At 44.1% G+C, this 17,300-nt stretch overlaps 1 pseudogene; it reads left to right on the top strand.

Moving 5' to 3' along the window:
• Nucleotides 1-226: 226 nt before the first annotated feature.
• LOC122219131 lies at nucleotides 227-6,632 on the top strand (annotated as a pseudogene).
• The last annotated feature ends 10,668 nt before the right edge of the window (nucleotides 6,633-17,300 follow it).

Raw genomic sequence — 17,300 nt, 5'->3', positions numbered from 1 at the left:
AATACTTCCTCTCCAACTTACCTGAATTCTTTTTAAAATTTTTTGTTATGAAAAATTTTAAACATGTTCAAAATGGTATAATGAAACCCTTCCATTCATCATTGATCAGATGTCTCAATTTCACCAGTTTTGTTCTATCTATTCCCCCTCCATTTTTTTCTGCATTATTTCTAAAACTCCCAGCATTTATCACTATCTAATACATTTTTCTTTTTCTCAGTTGTTTTATGTCTCCCCACTAGAACGTCAGCTCCACGTGGGCTGCTGTGTTCACAGCTATACCCACAGCACCTGTGAGAGTGCCTGATGTAGAGTAGGTACTCATTAATAATGGCTGAATGAAGCAATGAAGCAGCTACACCCCAATATTGCCTGTTTTCTTCCCCTACTTCCGCCTCCACCATCTGACCTGCATAGCCATGAATGCCTCAAGCACCCCTACTCCGATTCCACCCAGTGATTGTCAGCCACCGCCCCTACTTATCCCCATCCCAGACTCTCTATAGTTCCTGGGCCACATTCACAAGGGGCAAAACCTGATTGGCCCAGCTCTCTGTGCGCTACGTCACAGTATTCTGGCAAGTCTGTGAATGAACTCTCCTGGTGTCCTCTTGTCAGCACTTGTCAGCGGTGTAAATGTGGGAACCCAACAGAGGCCACAGATGGGGCATTTCCCTGGAAAAGAGTGTGAGTAATTGACATCCCTCTTTTACCCCACAAATAATTTGCTAGCAAATTTGATGAGATTAGGCTATGTTCCTTGTTAGGTGGGCGGGTAACTCTCTCGGGTAGCCTCTAATCGCTTGAGCCATCTTGGAGTTATTGTGTGTATCCCATAGAGACGATATTTTTTGCCAGGCTCCACCTGTGAGGGAGGAAAGAATGCACGGGAAACAGCTCACCTCAGTTCAATATCTCTCTTCTACCACTTTCAAGGTTGTCAACCAGCAAAGCCCTCTGGGCATCAGACACTCTCCAATTAGGCCTTCAATAAAAGCCAGGAGGTGTTGTCAGCCATGATGACAAACTAGAAACCTGAAAGACCAGTAATATGCTGGCACCCCGGCAGCCACAACTAGGATTGCGTGGCACATGCTCCTTGCCAACAGCGTTTCCAGTCTACCTGCCAAGGGGTGTGGCTTCCTCCTTGGCCAGCTCCTCTGTGAACCAAGCACTGACCAGGCAAGGGTAGATCCAGAAGAAAACATCACCGCATCAGAGCATGTCCCAAGGCTGTTGCAGTCTTTTCAGTGAAGACTGTTTATTTTCCCTGGGCCTGGGTGTCCCGGACAGCTCTGCTCCACCCGGCTGCCACTTCCCATGACTTCTAAGGCCACCTTGTTTTCAAAGTTAGCTCATAAGGTTGTGGAGACTCAGTCCCAACTCAGATTCAAATTTTTTTTTAATTTTTTTAACGTTTATTTATTTTTGAGATAGAGAGAGACAGAGCATGGACGGGGGAGGGTCAGAGAGAGGGAGACACAGAATCTGAAACAGGCTCCAGGCTCTGAGCTGTCAGCACAGAGCCCGACGCAGGGCTTGAACTCACGGACCGTGAGATGGTGACCTGAGCCGAAGTCGTTCGCTCAACCGACTGAGCCACCGAGGCGCCCCAGATTCAAATTTTTTTAATTAACAGTATTTCCATTGGCTGTTGGATGTTGACTGAGACCTTACATGGGCATATCCTCCTTCTAGAGCCTTTCAAGAGTAGGATCAATATTCGTCCAGTGCGGATACAGCAGTTCAAGTATCGGAATATTTCTGTTCCACTTGGTAAACAGATGTTCCCCAAACATCCCCTCTGTGAAGCCTCTCACTATCTCAGCTACCTCAGCTCTTTCTCTGAGTTCTCTGGACCTTGGCATGACCCAGAAACTAAAGGGTTAACACTGGCCCAGCCAGAACCACAGTATCCATTGTGATGCTTCAGCACCTATGCTATACCAGTTGTTAAATACTTTTAAAATCACTCCCACTTCTAAGTTAAAAACAACTACCACCACCCCTCATTTTAGACCTTTTTGTTCTTGCTCATTTATAGAGAAGGCAGCAGTGGGACTAGGATTGGACCAAGGTCCTAATCCTGCACAGAGACAGGACAGCCAGAAACAGAAGTAATCATTCAAGCGGTGATGCTACAAGCACTTTCCTCCACTATGGACATCTCTCCTCCACTATGGGCATCTCTCCTCCACTATGGGCATCTCTCCTCCACTATGGGCATCTCTCCTCCACTATGGGCATCTCTCCTCCAGAATGATACCCACATAAGATACAAGTTTTTCATCTGGCTCATGCACTGCCATATATTCCAACACCCAGAACAGTGCTTGGCACACAGAAAGTGCTCAAAAAGAGCTCAGTACAGCTCTTGAACAAAAACATGAACTCCCTGATCTGATGGTCCAGTTATTGCCTAACTTGATGAACCTTGGAGAATCCAAAGCTTTTCGGGACATTACAGGGTTGACCCTTTTTCTTCATTATTTAATCTCTTCACACATCAAGGCACAGAGGAGACAAACATCCACCAGGCATGTCACTGCCCAGTTTCCACACACACAGTGATGTGACATCTGTAGCATTCCTCTGCGGTCTCTAAGGCACTCTGGTTTCTCCAACAAGACACCTTGATTTTCATTTCCAGAAAATTGGCCCCACATACGATATCAGGTTGACCGATTCAGCAGAAGCCATGCCAGGATCTCAGGGCAGCACAGGTGAAACAAAGAGAGCAGAGTAGCGTTCTGTAATCACAGCTCTGTCACGAGCCACATCATCTGTGGCTTCTTGTCCCAAGGTGCTCCGGGGTGGTGGAATGGGGTCAGGTGCCAGGAGGAAGTGGGACGGGCCACAGGCCTTTGAGAACTGGAGTAAGCACGTTCACATTCTCTAGCCACTGATGAAAGGCCACTCTGGAAGCAAGGATGTGCCTACCTTCTACCCACTGTCCAGCTGCGCTCACCTGGGACATGTTTTCTGTCAGCAAGATCGCTATGGGGTTTGAACGGTAAAGGAGCAAGGTCTCTGAAGCAAAACCTGAACTATGTGACATTTGAGACTCGGTCCTCTTCCTGTTTACAAAACTACAGGGCAAAGTGTCAGCCTTTGAACACACATCCCACATACAAATCCATGTTTTCCTCTTGACTTTAGTTTGGGGACCAATGTGACTCCAATACACAACACAGATAGCATGTTTCCCTATATGTTTCCCTACATGGTTCCCTGACATGGATCATGTGTCACAATTACACTTTGTGTTTAACCCCTTTCATCCCTGCATTGCCACGCAGTTTGCAAACCTTAATTAATACCCCTCACAAAGTAGCGAGTGTCATTACCCCTGTGTCAAGGTTTGAGAAACCGAGTCACCGTAGGCTGTGACCCACAGGCCACAGGCTGAGTCAGTGTGAGGGCAAGAGACCAAATTCCCGACTCCCGACCGCCTGCGCCACTGGCCTGGCCTCACACCCACCGCTGGCATTTCTTATGTGAAGCGGCTCGCCTCAGCCCAGAGCCAGCCAGACGCCTCTTCTGAGGCCTCCTTCTCATTCCACAGCTAACAAGGATGCTGCGGCCCAAGAGGGGCGGAGGCCAGGAGGGAGGAATGGTTGAGCACATATCAGAGAACATCTGAGGACCTTAGACATGGTCAAGAATCTGGGCCTGACCTGGGAGTTTTCTCCCAGGAATGTGAGACCACAAAGCACCAAGCTTTCCAGATGCCTCTCTCTGTTCTCAGAGCACTCTAGGTCTGTACCTCCCTTTTTATACGTAATTATTCTAAGTGAGGACACCCGTGGTTTTAGCCTTCGTCCTTGTCTTCCTGTCACTCTGCTTGAAGCAATCATCTCTGTTTTCTCTCTTCCTTACACAATACATGCCTTGCCTCTGCTGCAAACAACTCCCACACCCACACACCTTTGCCTAGAAGGCATGACCATTCAGCTCACCTTCTGCATATGGAATCATCCTAGAATTCTCTAGAAAAGGAGGCCAGGAACAGCCTCCACTAGAAACTAGCGTTCAGAAGGGCACAGGAGATTACACAGTGTAAAGGAGACACACGGATATCTTGGAGTGTCCTGATGGGGAGTATGGTTCCCATATGTTGCACACGAGGACATATTTTTCCTGAAGGAGGAGAAATACACGGAAGCAGAGCCCGGACAAGTTTTCAGTCAAGAGGTGGTGTGTGCGGTGGCTAAGAGAATGGGCTACATGGAGCCCAGCTACAGCAAGTCCCGGCTCCACACTCACCAGCCATGTGACGTGTGCAGCTTTCTTCACTGCTTGGTGCTAACGTTTTCACTCTTGTGCAATGATTGTCATGAGAAATCAATGACTTAAGGCACCTAAGATTCCTAGAACAGTGTCTAATTCTTAAGAACTGTGAGGATCCAGCAAACATTTCTTTCAACAATTACTCAGTGCCAAACACTGTTCTAGGTACAGGAGCTGGACCCCCAGGGCTCCAGTGGAGGAAATAGACAGATCTTCATAGTACACTGAGGTTGGTCATGACAGTGATGGGGATATACACAAGGCACTATGAGTCTGCCTTTGTGTGAATTAGGAAACAATTTCAGGGGCACCTGGGTGGCTCTGTCAGTTGAGCACCCGACTTCGGCTCAGGTCATGATCTCGCAGTTCATGAGTTCGAGCCCTGCTAAAAAAGAAAACAATTTCAGCCCTCAAGGCACATGCTAGGCAATGGAACTTGGGCTAGATATCAGGAGCTTATTTCCTCAGCTGGCCAACACTATGCCATAAAAAACCTGTGCCAGTGCACATGATGGCACTTAAGGAGAGCATCCAACCCACCCTGGGAAGGAAAAGGAATGGGTCAGAAATGGGTTTGAAGAAGTGATGGCTGAATTTATCCTGATTAGGGGAGGGGTGCCTGGGTGGCTCAGTAGGTTAAGCATCCAACTCTTTTTTAATTTTTTAAAAGTTTATTTATTTTTGAGACAGAGAGACAGAATGTGAGCAGGGGCTGGGGAGGGGCAGAGAGAGAGAGGGAGATACAGACCTCAATGCGGCCTCCAGGCTCCACACTGTCAGTACAGAGCCCGATGCAGGGCTCGAACTCACGAACTGTGAGATCATGACTTGAGCCGAAGTCAGATGCTTACCCTACTGAGCCACCCAGGTGCCCCAGGCATCAAACTCTTGATTTCAGCTCAGGTATCGATCTCAGGGTCGTGAGTTCAGACCCCACATGCTCTGTGCCAGGCATGAAGCCTACTTTTAAAAAACTGGACAGGGGAACCTGAAGTATAATTCTGAGCAGAGAGAGCAGCATAAGCAAAAGCAAAGAGGCAGTTCAGAGTACATTGTATGTAGAGAAATACAAATAACTTGGTACTGCCTCAAGCAGGAGGCATGGAATGGCAGTCAGTGTGCTAGGCAGGGGCCAAGCAATGTAGGGGCAGGTCCGCCATATTAAGAACAGCCCACCATATCTGAGAGAAGATGGCCAGAGATTCAAATCTTTATATTAACTCTGAGTTATTGACTTGGATGTGGTTTCCTCTTTCCTTCTCTGTTCTAGTCTGGGGTTTCAGTGGGTGTTGCTAACAGCTGGCATCCTGAAGATCCGTGATCTAACAACTTTGGGCTCCCCTCCCTTCTGATCATCAAGATTAGACAGGGACCTTATGTCAAAAGGGAGTCTTTCTAATTTGTCAAGGAATATTAAAGGAAAGGTTGAATACAACTTCCTCTGAAATCCCACGGGAGCCTCACTCAAATCACTTCAACAAAAGAAGAAATTCACATACTCTGAATATAGAAGGAAGAGAGACATGATCGGAGTTTTTAATCTATGGGAGACAACCGATGTGTAAATGGAGAAATTAAACTACCAGATGACCTGGAAAGTGCTAAAATAGAAATATGGGGCAAAGCATATGGAAATCACAGGACCAACTTGGCTAGAAGAGTTGGGGGAGGCTTGATATAAGAGAAGGTTTTTAAACTGGCTCTCAGAGGCTCAGTTGGAGTTTCTAAGAGAATGCGAAGAACAATTCAGACTGAAGAAAGCACAGAGTTGTGAAAGAGTCTGGCATTTCAGGAAACAACGAGCTATTCCATCAGCATGACTCTGGTGAAGGGTTTGAGGGTCAGAGTCACAGAAGCTGAGCCGTAAGAAGTGGATTATGAGGCATCTTGGAGTCACATGGCCAGGTTTGCCTTTTAGAAAGATATTTTTGGGCAGGATAAAGGATGAAGTGGGGTTCTCTCCTTTCTCCACCATCATGCTGTGTGCTGCTGACTGTGTCTCGCCATGTCTTCTCACAAGACTTTCAGGATCATGCGATTCCTGGCCAAGAAACAAAAGCAGAATCGTCCCATTACCCGGTGGATTCAGATGAAAACTGGTAATAAAATCCGATACACCTTCCAAGAGGCGGCATTGGAGAAGAACCAAGCTGGCTCTATAAGGGATCATACATGAGATGACACACATTTATGCTGCCTGAAGGTCATGTGTTCCTATCCCATCACTCTGTAAACCTCCCTACTACCTGAAAGGTAGATGTGTTTTCATCAAGGAAATGGCGTTTCTCTGTTATTATGCCTCTGCACCAGTGGGTTGGTTCAGTAATAAACACGTGAGATCTTTTGATTGGAAAAAAAAAAAAGGATGAAGTGGAATGCAGTGCAAATAGAAGCAGGAATGCTATAGATGAAGCCAATGCAATCCCCCAGGTGAAAAATGGCGGTGGTCTAATCTAAGATAATGCAGTGGGGATCTTTATGAGGTGGGATTCTCTGGCTTTGTGACTGACTGGCTATGGAAGTGAAAAAGTTCATTTTTTCAAGTCAGTTCAAGAATGACTGAAATTTCTAACCTGGGAAAGAGAGGAGGCAGTAACACCATGAGTCAAGATCAAGAATACTCGAGGTAAAGGAGTTTATGCTTTCCATAAGGCTTCCATTTAAGATGCATTAATTTTGAGGTGACTGAGGACAATCCAACTGGAAATGTCCAGTTGATCATCGGAAATATTTGTCTAAACTTAGGAGAAAGATCAGGGCTGGAAATGGGGATGGGGAAATTATTTTGGGTTGAACCGTATGAAATTGCTGACATTTGGTCACATTTTATCTACAAAAATGGCAATTGGCATGTGGGTGAGTATTTCATATGGGAAAATATACAGAGTAAGAGAAAAGAGGTGAGTACCAAGGGTAGGATATTACCTGGGAAACGTTGATGTCTAGCCATGGACAGAGACGGAGAAGTGGTGAAGGATATTGCACAGAATTGGTAGAAGATAGAGATATAGGGGAAATTCAAGAGGGAGTAATGGTATAGAAGCCAGATGAGTGCTTCTCAAAAAGGAAAGGGTGTTCTTGAGCCTCAGCTGCTACAGAGGATGCAAGTCTGAAGGCAGAAACAGGACTCTGAACTTGGCAGTTGGGAGGTGGCTGTACCCCCAGCAAGAATTTTGGCAGAGTGGAGACCAGAGTTGGACTGTAAGAGGTCAAAAAAAGGGGGCTGACCTCAAGGTTTCATTTCCTTGTGTGTTTTGTTTTTTAAGGTTTGAGGAGGTTTGCCCCTATTTATGTATATGAGGGAGAAGCCAAAGTAAGGAAAATAGTTGAAGATACAAGACAGAAGGAATGAATAATGGAGAGAACCAAGTCTTGAAGGAGGCAGAAGGGTAGCCTTGAATGCCTAAGAGGAGAGGTTTGCCCCAGATGGAAGGGACAGAGGCTCACTAAAAGCAGTGTTAAGTCCCTACCCAACGTATGCATTTCCAGTCACGCACTCTGACAGATCACATTTATTAGTGCCATTATGTTGTCATGGGACAGAAGTCCTCCTCAAAGAGAAAGATGGCAAATATTTTAATTACCAGTGCTTCTTTCCAGAGATCGGCAGTAATGCCTTTGATGTATTCTTGGGCACGCCTACCTTGCAGCCTGCAGCAATCACAGCTAAGCCCTCTCCACTGTTCACCGTGAGCCTGCCCATCCCCTAGAAAGACCTCCAAAACAGTCCAAACAGCTGTTTGGTGAGCACAGAAGGAGGGTGTCAGAATTCACTCTGTCAGCCTCTAAGGAGATGTTTCTCCAAGGAGGACATTTCTTCGGGCCCTGCAGTTAACGGTCCCAATGCCCTATCACTGAGTAGAGTTGGGGCAAAGGGCTTCCCTTTGCTTCCAGTTTCTAACATTACCCAAAGGAGAAATTCATCACCCAGGACAACTAGCACTCACTTAATGATGCATCACAAACATAGATGCTGTCTTAAAATTCCCAGCTAATCCTGTCCTAGTTCTCATCACTTTGAGGTCAAAGTGCTAGTATTATGTTGGGTTCATCTAATCAGAATAGTAGGAAAAGCAGGATTAATAACATGAGCCTCCTCATCTAGAGAAGTTAATAAGTGAAAGATCCAACAACCCAATCCTGTAATAAAAGAGTCCATTAGGTGAGGGACCCATGTTGCCACCTGAGCTGCCCAGAAACCTGGAAGCTTGGGGAATGTGAACTATTAGCTGAGAGACCAGGAAGTTTCCTACTAAACCTTTCATATATTACCCACATTGTACCTACAGGTATCCAACTTGTCAATTTAGAGCTCTGTGTCTGGTACAAGGGTTCTATCTGTCATAAGAGATGCTCAATAAATATGGTTCTAACAAATGAGCAAGTGAGTGAATGAACGGCGTTGCCAAATAACCACACCATTTATCCAAATAAATAGCATGTCTATTTATTTGGAGATGTCAGAGTGTCTTGGTGCTTGTGTGTGCATAAAAGAGAAAATGAGGCAGGTCCTTTGGAAAGTTATCTTACTACCAGTTCCTAATCTAAAATGGAGAAACCTATTTTTTAATAAAAGACCACAGATCTTCAATGTGTGTACATATGTGTGTGTGTATGTGTGTGTGTGTACATAGATAATACATCGATATACACACACACACGATGGGGAATGTAGACATCTGTAAGATCATAGCTTGGAGTAAGATGATCTTGGATCCTGAAAGATTGCAAGAACACTGATGCAATTTGCACCTGGTAGCCTCAAGAGGATTTGTACTCATCTTTTGAGATAAATAAAACAGTAATAAAACCAGCAGCCCAAGAAATTCTGAATTTAGCTCCTGCCTTTTGTTCAATTTGGATTCCCTCTTTTTTTCCCTATAATCTTCCAGATATTTCTTATACTATGAAGTGATTTTGTTACTATGGAAACCACAGGGCCTGCATAAAGCTCAAATGTGATGTCAAGTTATAAAATGATTTGAAATTTGCCCCATGGCTTGATAAAAAGCATTTAGAGGAATTACCACACCCAATATAGTGATGTGCCTATATAAGACACGTGTCTGGGAATATACCTTTTTTTTTTTTAATTTGGATGGGAATCTGGGTGGGCAGATGTGATTGGTGAAGAAATATCTCACAGATGCCGCTCTGAATGAAAATAAAGCTTGGTTAGGAAATTCCAGGTTTATAAAATCATAGTAATTATGAGTTATAGCATACGGAGTTTATTCCTCACACGCAAAGCTCTGCCTTGTTTGTGAAGCACTTAAGCTAGCTTTCTGAAAAAGCTTTACTAGAAATATTCGAGAACAGCGTATCAACCACATAAGGGGGATGTTTTTAAGTGACTTCTCTCCTGGAGGCGAGAGATAAAGAAATTCACCTCTTGGGGTCCTTTTTAGGCCAACGAAAGCCTAATTCTCCCACTGGAGATCTTGCTCTGTTTCCTAGGCCAAGTGTTGCTTCCAGACGAACACATATGTTTCTGATGTCATCATCTGGCCTTGAATCTGTATATGATTCAGTGGTAGTGGAATCTGCCCTAATACTCTGAAATCACTTATTACACTGATAACCACACGGAGCCTGGGAACCCACACCAAAATTCTACCTAGTTGACTTGAAGAAAAGCCACAGAGCCGTGAGAGCTGTTAGACAGGAAACACAGAATCGGCAAAATGGAAGTCAAGCCACTCTGCTCCCTGGCCTCCCACCCTCCTCCTCGGCTCCCCTTCCCTCTGCCAAGTACTTGTGAGTATTATCATCACAACAACACTCCGGAGAACATTCTTGTTGGGTAATAAGAAAGCATAATTATATGCTCCAGAGCTGTTGAGGTTTTCTCCTATTTTCAAAACAATGCATATCCTGTGGAAAGACAGCGCTGCACATGAATAAGCTGAGATTCCTTCCCCTGAACACACAGACGGTGGTTTGGAGGAGAGACCAGAGGACAGCTCTACTAATGTCTTTATTCCTTGGACAACCTAACCACACTGTTCTGTGGGGCTCCCGGGAACAAACCTCTCTGTAAACGTTATTAAAAGTGCAACATCTTCAAAACTGAAATGACATGTTCTCTGTTTTGCTCACTCTTCCCTTATAACCATGGGCTGTCCCAGGGCTGAGAGAAATGGAATTTAAGTCCACACCATACAAAACTCAAGCCTGACTTCCCCAAACCATTACATTTAGTCATTCAGATATCCATATTTCTCACCTCAAACGTGATCAGTGAAGAGGCGGGGACTGTCCCCTTGAGTTACATAGTCCCTCCTGGACTTGGAATCGGAGTTGAGGCTCCATGAATGTGCACTAACACATGGTTTCCAGAGGCAAAGGGTCTTTCCTGCGATTATCATACCAACATTCTTCAAAGTCCAGCAGAAAGTCATGGAGAATAGCTGTGGCTGAGGCTAAGGAAACCAGCACGAGCGTCATAAAACGCCAGTCCTTTCGACACTTCTGTTCTCTAAGTAGTGGCATCTGATTCCACGGGTAAGAAAAAACGACACCCAGAGAGAGTCCTAGAAGTGCATATCTCAGAGTCTTTGTTCAGACTGGACTTCCCAGAGCCCAGACTGTTCTGTTACCACAAAATCAGGCTGTCGCTCAGAGAAGCCTGGGTTGCTTCTAAAATATCATGCGATTGCGGTTATTTGTACCATTGCCCACTAAACTCTCAGTTCCATTAAAATTGCCCTGAACAGAACACGCTTCCAAGTACAAACATCATGCTGCTGCTTTTAGAAGGCTTGGGTCACATTCTTTTGACCATATGGACTCTGTCACGTGGATATGAGAATTGTCAATAGCTGTCCGAAAATGTTGTCCCACCAGAGGCCGCAAAGCATTCTGGGGCTCCCGCTACCACTAGCCGCTGCCCCTCACTCGACCACGGCCTCGTGGAGATTCCAAGGCAAACGCTGGGGATCCGATTCCTTTCACTTTGGTGGTGGTTTGGGAAATAGGACTTTTCTTCCTGAAAATCTGTTATTTGGCAGTAAATACCAAACATAGGGGGCTGAGTCACGTTTCCTCATCCAACTTTGTGTTTTGCTTCCTAGGCAAGTGGGAGACGTTGGGAAATCCAATTTTTATGAGTGTGCAATTGTGTACATGTGTGTGACACAGAGAGGGGGAGAGAGAGGCTTTGGGAAGGAGTAGGGGAATAAAAAATATATATTTCGCCTGAGCCAATTTCTAGCAGATAATTTATATTCTTAATCTGCGGCCTAGAAAAAGAGTGTCATTTTATTGGCACAAATGACTTACTGTGCAGTTTGCTGGGCAAGTGTTTAAAAAAAAAAAAAAAGCAGGGAGAAAAAAACCCCAGCCATTTGCAGAAAATGCCTTGGCAGATGGAGCACATCTCTTCCAGACCCCAGGTCCTTTACTACTGAGTATTTTCCTTTTCTTGGGGCTGGACCCATTCACTGATAGGGAAACAAAGGCCAAGAATCTCCCAATAGCACCACTGAGGATTTCTGAAATGAAGAGATATCTGGACTGTTGCAGGAAACTCTTAAATTTCTTTTTAACGTTTGTTCATTTTTTTTCAGAGGCAGAGACAGAGCATGAGCGGGGGAGGGGCGGAGAGAGAGGGAGACACCCAATCTGAAGCAGGCTCCAGGCTCTGAACCGACAGCACGGAGCCCGACGCAGGGCTCGAACTCACAAACTATGAGATCATGACCTGAGCCAAAGTCAAATGCTTAACCGACTGAGCCACCCAGGCACCCCAATTGCAGTCAACTCTTAAAACAAGACATCTAGGCTGTGTTGCCTAAAGGTTAAGGGAGGGTTCTTTACTTAAGTAGTAACTAAAGCCGTGCCCTCTACAAAATGACTCTGTGTCTCCCTTAACCTGTGCTTGCTCTGAGCCTCTGAGAAGCAGGAATTCAGAGACGTTGTTTGTAGTTACACTTCTCATCTGATTAGCTTCACTTTCTCAATCTGAAGACAGACCACCAGAGTAGGACTGCACTTACGGATAATGAACAGTTTCGTTTTGTCCCAAGACCAGACCATGAGTTTATTTGGGAAATTTTGTGATGAGGTATTCTGAGGGTGACACAGTGACATAACCTACCGGTTCTCTTTAACATTCGAGTCTTCATTTCCACAAATGCTCGGTTAACATACACATATACGCAACTTCTGTTGTGTGTTTTGAATCATGTAGACACTTTGGGGAGACAGAAGCTGATACGGATAAGCTAACAGAGATTAGAGTTGATACACAGGTGAATGGATAATCAAAAGCATAGAGGTAAACAGAGTGACGTGTCATACTCATCAGAGTGTAAGCATCAAATATTTTCACTATTTATTCATTCATTTAGCATATATTAACTTGGCACCTATTATGTGACAGGCATTGCTCAAGATGTTGGGAATAAAGCAGATAATGTATGAGACAAAAATTCTAGTCTTGGGGTACCTGGGTGGCTCAATCAGTTAACATCTGACTCTTGATTTCAACTCAGGTCATGATCTCACTGTTCGTGAGATCGAGCCCCATTTTGGGCTCTGTGCTGAAAGTACAGAGCCTGCTTGATATTCTTTCTCTCCCTCTCTGTCTGCCCCTCCCCTGCGTGTGCGTGCACTCTCTCTCTCTCAAAATAAATAAAATAAACATTTTTTTAATCTTACAAAAATTCTAGTCTTTATGGAGCAAGTCAGATAGGAAAATGTAAGTAAAATATAGAGAGAGAAATTGTGTCAGATGGAGATAAATGATAATCAGCAAAATGAAGAAGGAAGAACACAGGTAAGTATGTGGTGGAGGAGGGGTTTGAAATTTAAATAGGGTGGTTGGAGAAGCCTCACTGAGAAAGTGACAGTGAAGCAAAAACCTGAAAGAGGTAAAGGAGAGAAGAAGAGCACCATGGGCAGAGATAACAGCAAATGCAAATGTCCTACGACGGGGGTGTCCCTGACATGTGTGGCTGGAGCAAAGTAAACCACAGGGAAAGGATAAGAGAAGGCACCAGAGAGGTATGAAGTGGCCAGACATGGGCCAGATTACAGAGGGTCATTTAAAAGAGATGCTAAGGGGGCACCTGGGTGGCTCAGGCGGTTGAGCGTCCGACTTCGGCTCAGGTCGTGATCTCGCGGTCCGTGAGTTCGAGCCCTGCGTCGGGCTCTGTGCTGACAGCTCAGAGCCTGGAGCCTGTTTCAGATTCTGTGTCTCCCTCTCTCTCTGACCCTCCCCCATTCATGCTCTGTCTCTCTCTGTCTCAAAAATAAATAAACATTAAAAAAAAAAATTTTAAGAGATGCTAAGGACTTCTGGCCTTTATTCTGAAGTGGGGGGGTCAGTAGAGGGTTTATTTCGTTTTTTTTTGGCTACTCACTAGCTAGGCAACCTTGGGCAAATCAACTACTCTGAACCTCAAGTTCCTCACCTGTCAAATGGGGACAGTAACAGAATAATATACCTATTCCAAGCAGGGTTGTAAAGATTTTTTTTTATTGTCGTGAAATATATGTAATATAACATTTGTAAATTTAACCGCTTAAAAAATTTTTTTTTGAGAGAGAGAGACAGAGTGTGAATGGGGAAGGAAGAGAGAGGGAGACATAGAATCCAAAGCAGATTCTAGGCTCTGAGCTGTCAGCACAGACCAACACAGAGCTCGAACCCACAAATTGCAAGATCATGACCTCAGCCAAAGTTGGACGCTTAACCGACTGAGCCACCCAGGCGCCCCTCATTTTAACTCTTTTTAAGTGTACATTTCAATGGCATTAAGTACATTCACATTATTGTGCAACCATCATCACCGTCCATCTCTAGAACTTTTTCATCGTCACATACTGAAACTCTGTACCCATCAATCGCTAACTCCCCATTCCCTCTTACTACCCACCTCCCCAACCCCCCAGCAACCATTATTCTACTTCCTGATTTCTGATTTCTACTTTATGATTTTGACTACCCTAGGTACCTTATGTAAGTGCAATCAGACAATATTTGTCCTTTTGTGACGAGCTTATTTCATTTAGCAGAGTGTTCTGAAGGTTCATCCATGTTGTGGCAGATTCCATTGTATGGATATAACGCCACATTTTGTTTATCCATTCATCTATCAGTGGACACTTGGGTTGCTTTTACCTTTTGGCTATTGTGAATAATGCTGCTATGAATGGAGCTGTACACGTTTCTTTTTGAGTTTTTAATTATTCTGGTTATATACCTAGAAATGAAATTGTGAGATTATATGGTAACTTATGTTTCATTTTTTGAGGAATCACCATCCTGCTTTTGCTGAGCGCACCATTTTACATTCCCACCAACATTGCACAAGGGTTTCAATTTCTCTACATCCTCGCCAACACCTGTTATTTTTCCATTTTGTTTTTTATGATAGCTACTCTAATGGGTGTGAACTGGTATCTTGTGCCTTTGATTTGCATTTCCCTAATGATTAGTGATGTTGAACATCTTTCCATGTGCTTATTGATCATTTGTTCATCTCCTCTACAGAAATGTCTATTCAAGTCCTTTGTCTATTTTTTAATTGGCTTGCTTGGCTTTTTTAATTTTTTTTAAATTTTTTTAATGTTTATTTTATTTTTGAGAGAGAGAGACAGAGCACAAGGGGGAGAGGGGCAGAGAAGGAAAGAGACACGTCATCTGAAGTAGGCTCCAGGCTCCGAGCTGTCAGCACAGAACCTGATGCGTGGCTCGAACCCATGAACGGTGAGATCATGACCTGAGCTGAGGCCGAACGCTTAACCGACTGAGCCACCCAGGCGCCCCTGTTTGGCTTTTTACTGTTGAGTTATAAGAGTTCTTTATGTATTCTCGATATTAATGCCTTATCAAGTATATGATTTTTAAGTATTTTCTTTCATTCTGTAAGTGGCCTTTCCACTCTCTTACTAGTATCCTCTGATGCACAAAAGCTTTTAATTTTGATGAAGTTCAATTTATCTACTTTTTCTTTTGTGTCCTGTGCTTTTGGTGTCATACCCAAAATACCATTGCCAAACTAATGTCGTGAAGCTTTTCCCCCTGTGTTTTCTTCTCAGAGTTTTATAGTGTTAGCTCTTATGTTTCAGTCTTTAATCTATTTTGAGTTAATTTTTTATATGGTGTGAGATAAGATCATTGGAAGATTTTGGGTGTTTTTTTTTTGTTGTTGTTGTTTTTTGAGAATATTCTCTCTTTTTTTATTGTTTATTTATTTTTGAGACAGAGAGAAACAGAGCATGAATGGGGGAGGGTCAGAGAGAGAGGGAGACACAGAATCTGAAACAGGCTCCAGGCTCTGAGCTGTCAGCACAGAGCCCTACACGGGGCTCGAACTCACAGACCACGAGATCATGACCTGAGCCGAAGTCGTTCGCTCAACCAACTGAGCCACCCAGGTGCCCCTGGAGGATTTTGAATAGAGGAGAAACATGATCTGACTTTTCATTTTTAGAAGATAATTCCGGTGGCTGTGCAGAAACCAAACTGCTACCAGCCAGGGCTCATTTAATCCTTTCATGTACCAAAAGGTGAGTTCCAAAGCCACATTTCAGTATGATGTTTTAACTTTTCAGTCACTTCTTTGTTCAACAATTGTCTAAATAATTTGACACTATTTTTGCATGAGTGTGTGCACACCTCCTCCCACCCCCTATGAATGTCCTAACCCATCGTGTAGAGAGTAGAAAGATACACACTTCCTTCTATGTGAATGTTATGTTTTTATTACCTCTACACGAATATTATACTTTTATCATTATTTACTTGAAGAATATGCATTCAACAAGTATTTATTGGGTGCCCACTATGAGCCAGAGACTTTCCTAGGTCAAGGGGATATAGCAGTGAGAAAGGAAGATCCTATCCTCATGGAGCATACATTCTTTTGATGCATTAAAAAATTGACCTAACGGGTGCCTGGGTGGCTCAGTAGGTTAAGTGTCTGACTTCAATTCAGATCATGATCTCTCCGTTCCCAAGTTTGAGCCCCGCGTCGGGCTAGGTGCTGACAGCTCAGAGCCTGGAGCCTGTTTCAGAGTCTGTGTCTCCCTCTCTGTCTCTGCCCCTCCCCCACTCATTCTCTACCCGCCTCCCTACTCTCAAAAATAAACATTAAAAACATGTTTTTAAATTGGCCTAACAAATAAATGGTCCTCATACCCAATGATTACAAAAGAACTAATTATCACCCTTTCTATCCTCAATCTATTCTCAAAGAGTCTATTGAGACATCAAAACCAATCGATACAATATAATTCATAAATAATTCATAGAAAACTATGTTGCTTCAACATGGATGATTATTTTTTCTGTGGGCACAGTCAGAAAACCATATCCATGGATTCATTCAGTCCTACTTTGCTTTAAATTCAGAACCTACTGTGTGCCAGCCACTGTTCTGGGGGCTGAGTGAGTAAGACTGGAATGAACTGATGTTGGAGAGAAAAGCCAGGACCAGGTCATGGAAGGTCCATTTGGCCACTGAAAAGAGTTTGTCTGCTTGGGACATTGTCCAGGGTTAAATTATCCCAGGTGAGGTCTATAGCGTGGGGTGGTGGCTCTCAACCTAGCTGCACATCATAACTACCTAGGGGATTTTTTTTAATGCCAGTGCCTGGGTACTACCCTTGTAGGTCCTAATTCAACTGATCTGGCGGGGGGGGGGGGGGGGGGGGGTGCGCAGTGCATCAGTATTTTTTAAAAGGTGCCTAAGGGATTCTAAAACTCAGTGAGTGTGGTGGAACTTTGTGACTGCTTTCACCTCTTCACCCCACGTATTGAAGAAGTCCACGGTAGCTCTTTTTCCTCTGAAAAGAACTGTCATTGCTTTCTTTTTTTTCCTTATAATGAAAGTAATATCTGTTCGTTGTAGAATAACACATAGAAAAGAGAAACGTCACCCCAAATCCTACTTCCCAGAGGTTTCTTCTATCAACATTTTGCTGGATTGTCTTTTCGTGCCTACGTTTGTGCTCTTTGTCCCCAAGATGGTATCCAGCTTTTCTCATCACTTAGTAACGTA

This window comes from Panthera leo, chromosome B2 (genome assembly GCF_018350215.1).
Source record: "Panthera leo isolate Ple1 chromosome B2, P.leo_Ple1_pat1.1, whole genome shotgun sequence".
Lineage (NCBI taxonomy): Eukaryota > Metazoa > Chordata > Mammalia > Carnivora > Felidae > Panthera > Panthera leo.
Note: the sequence above shows the minus strand (reverse complement) of the source record. Positions and strands in the feature narration are given on the sequence as shown.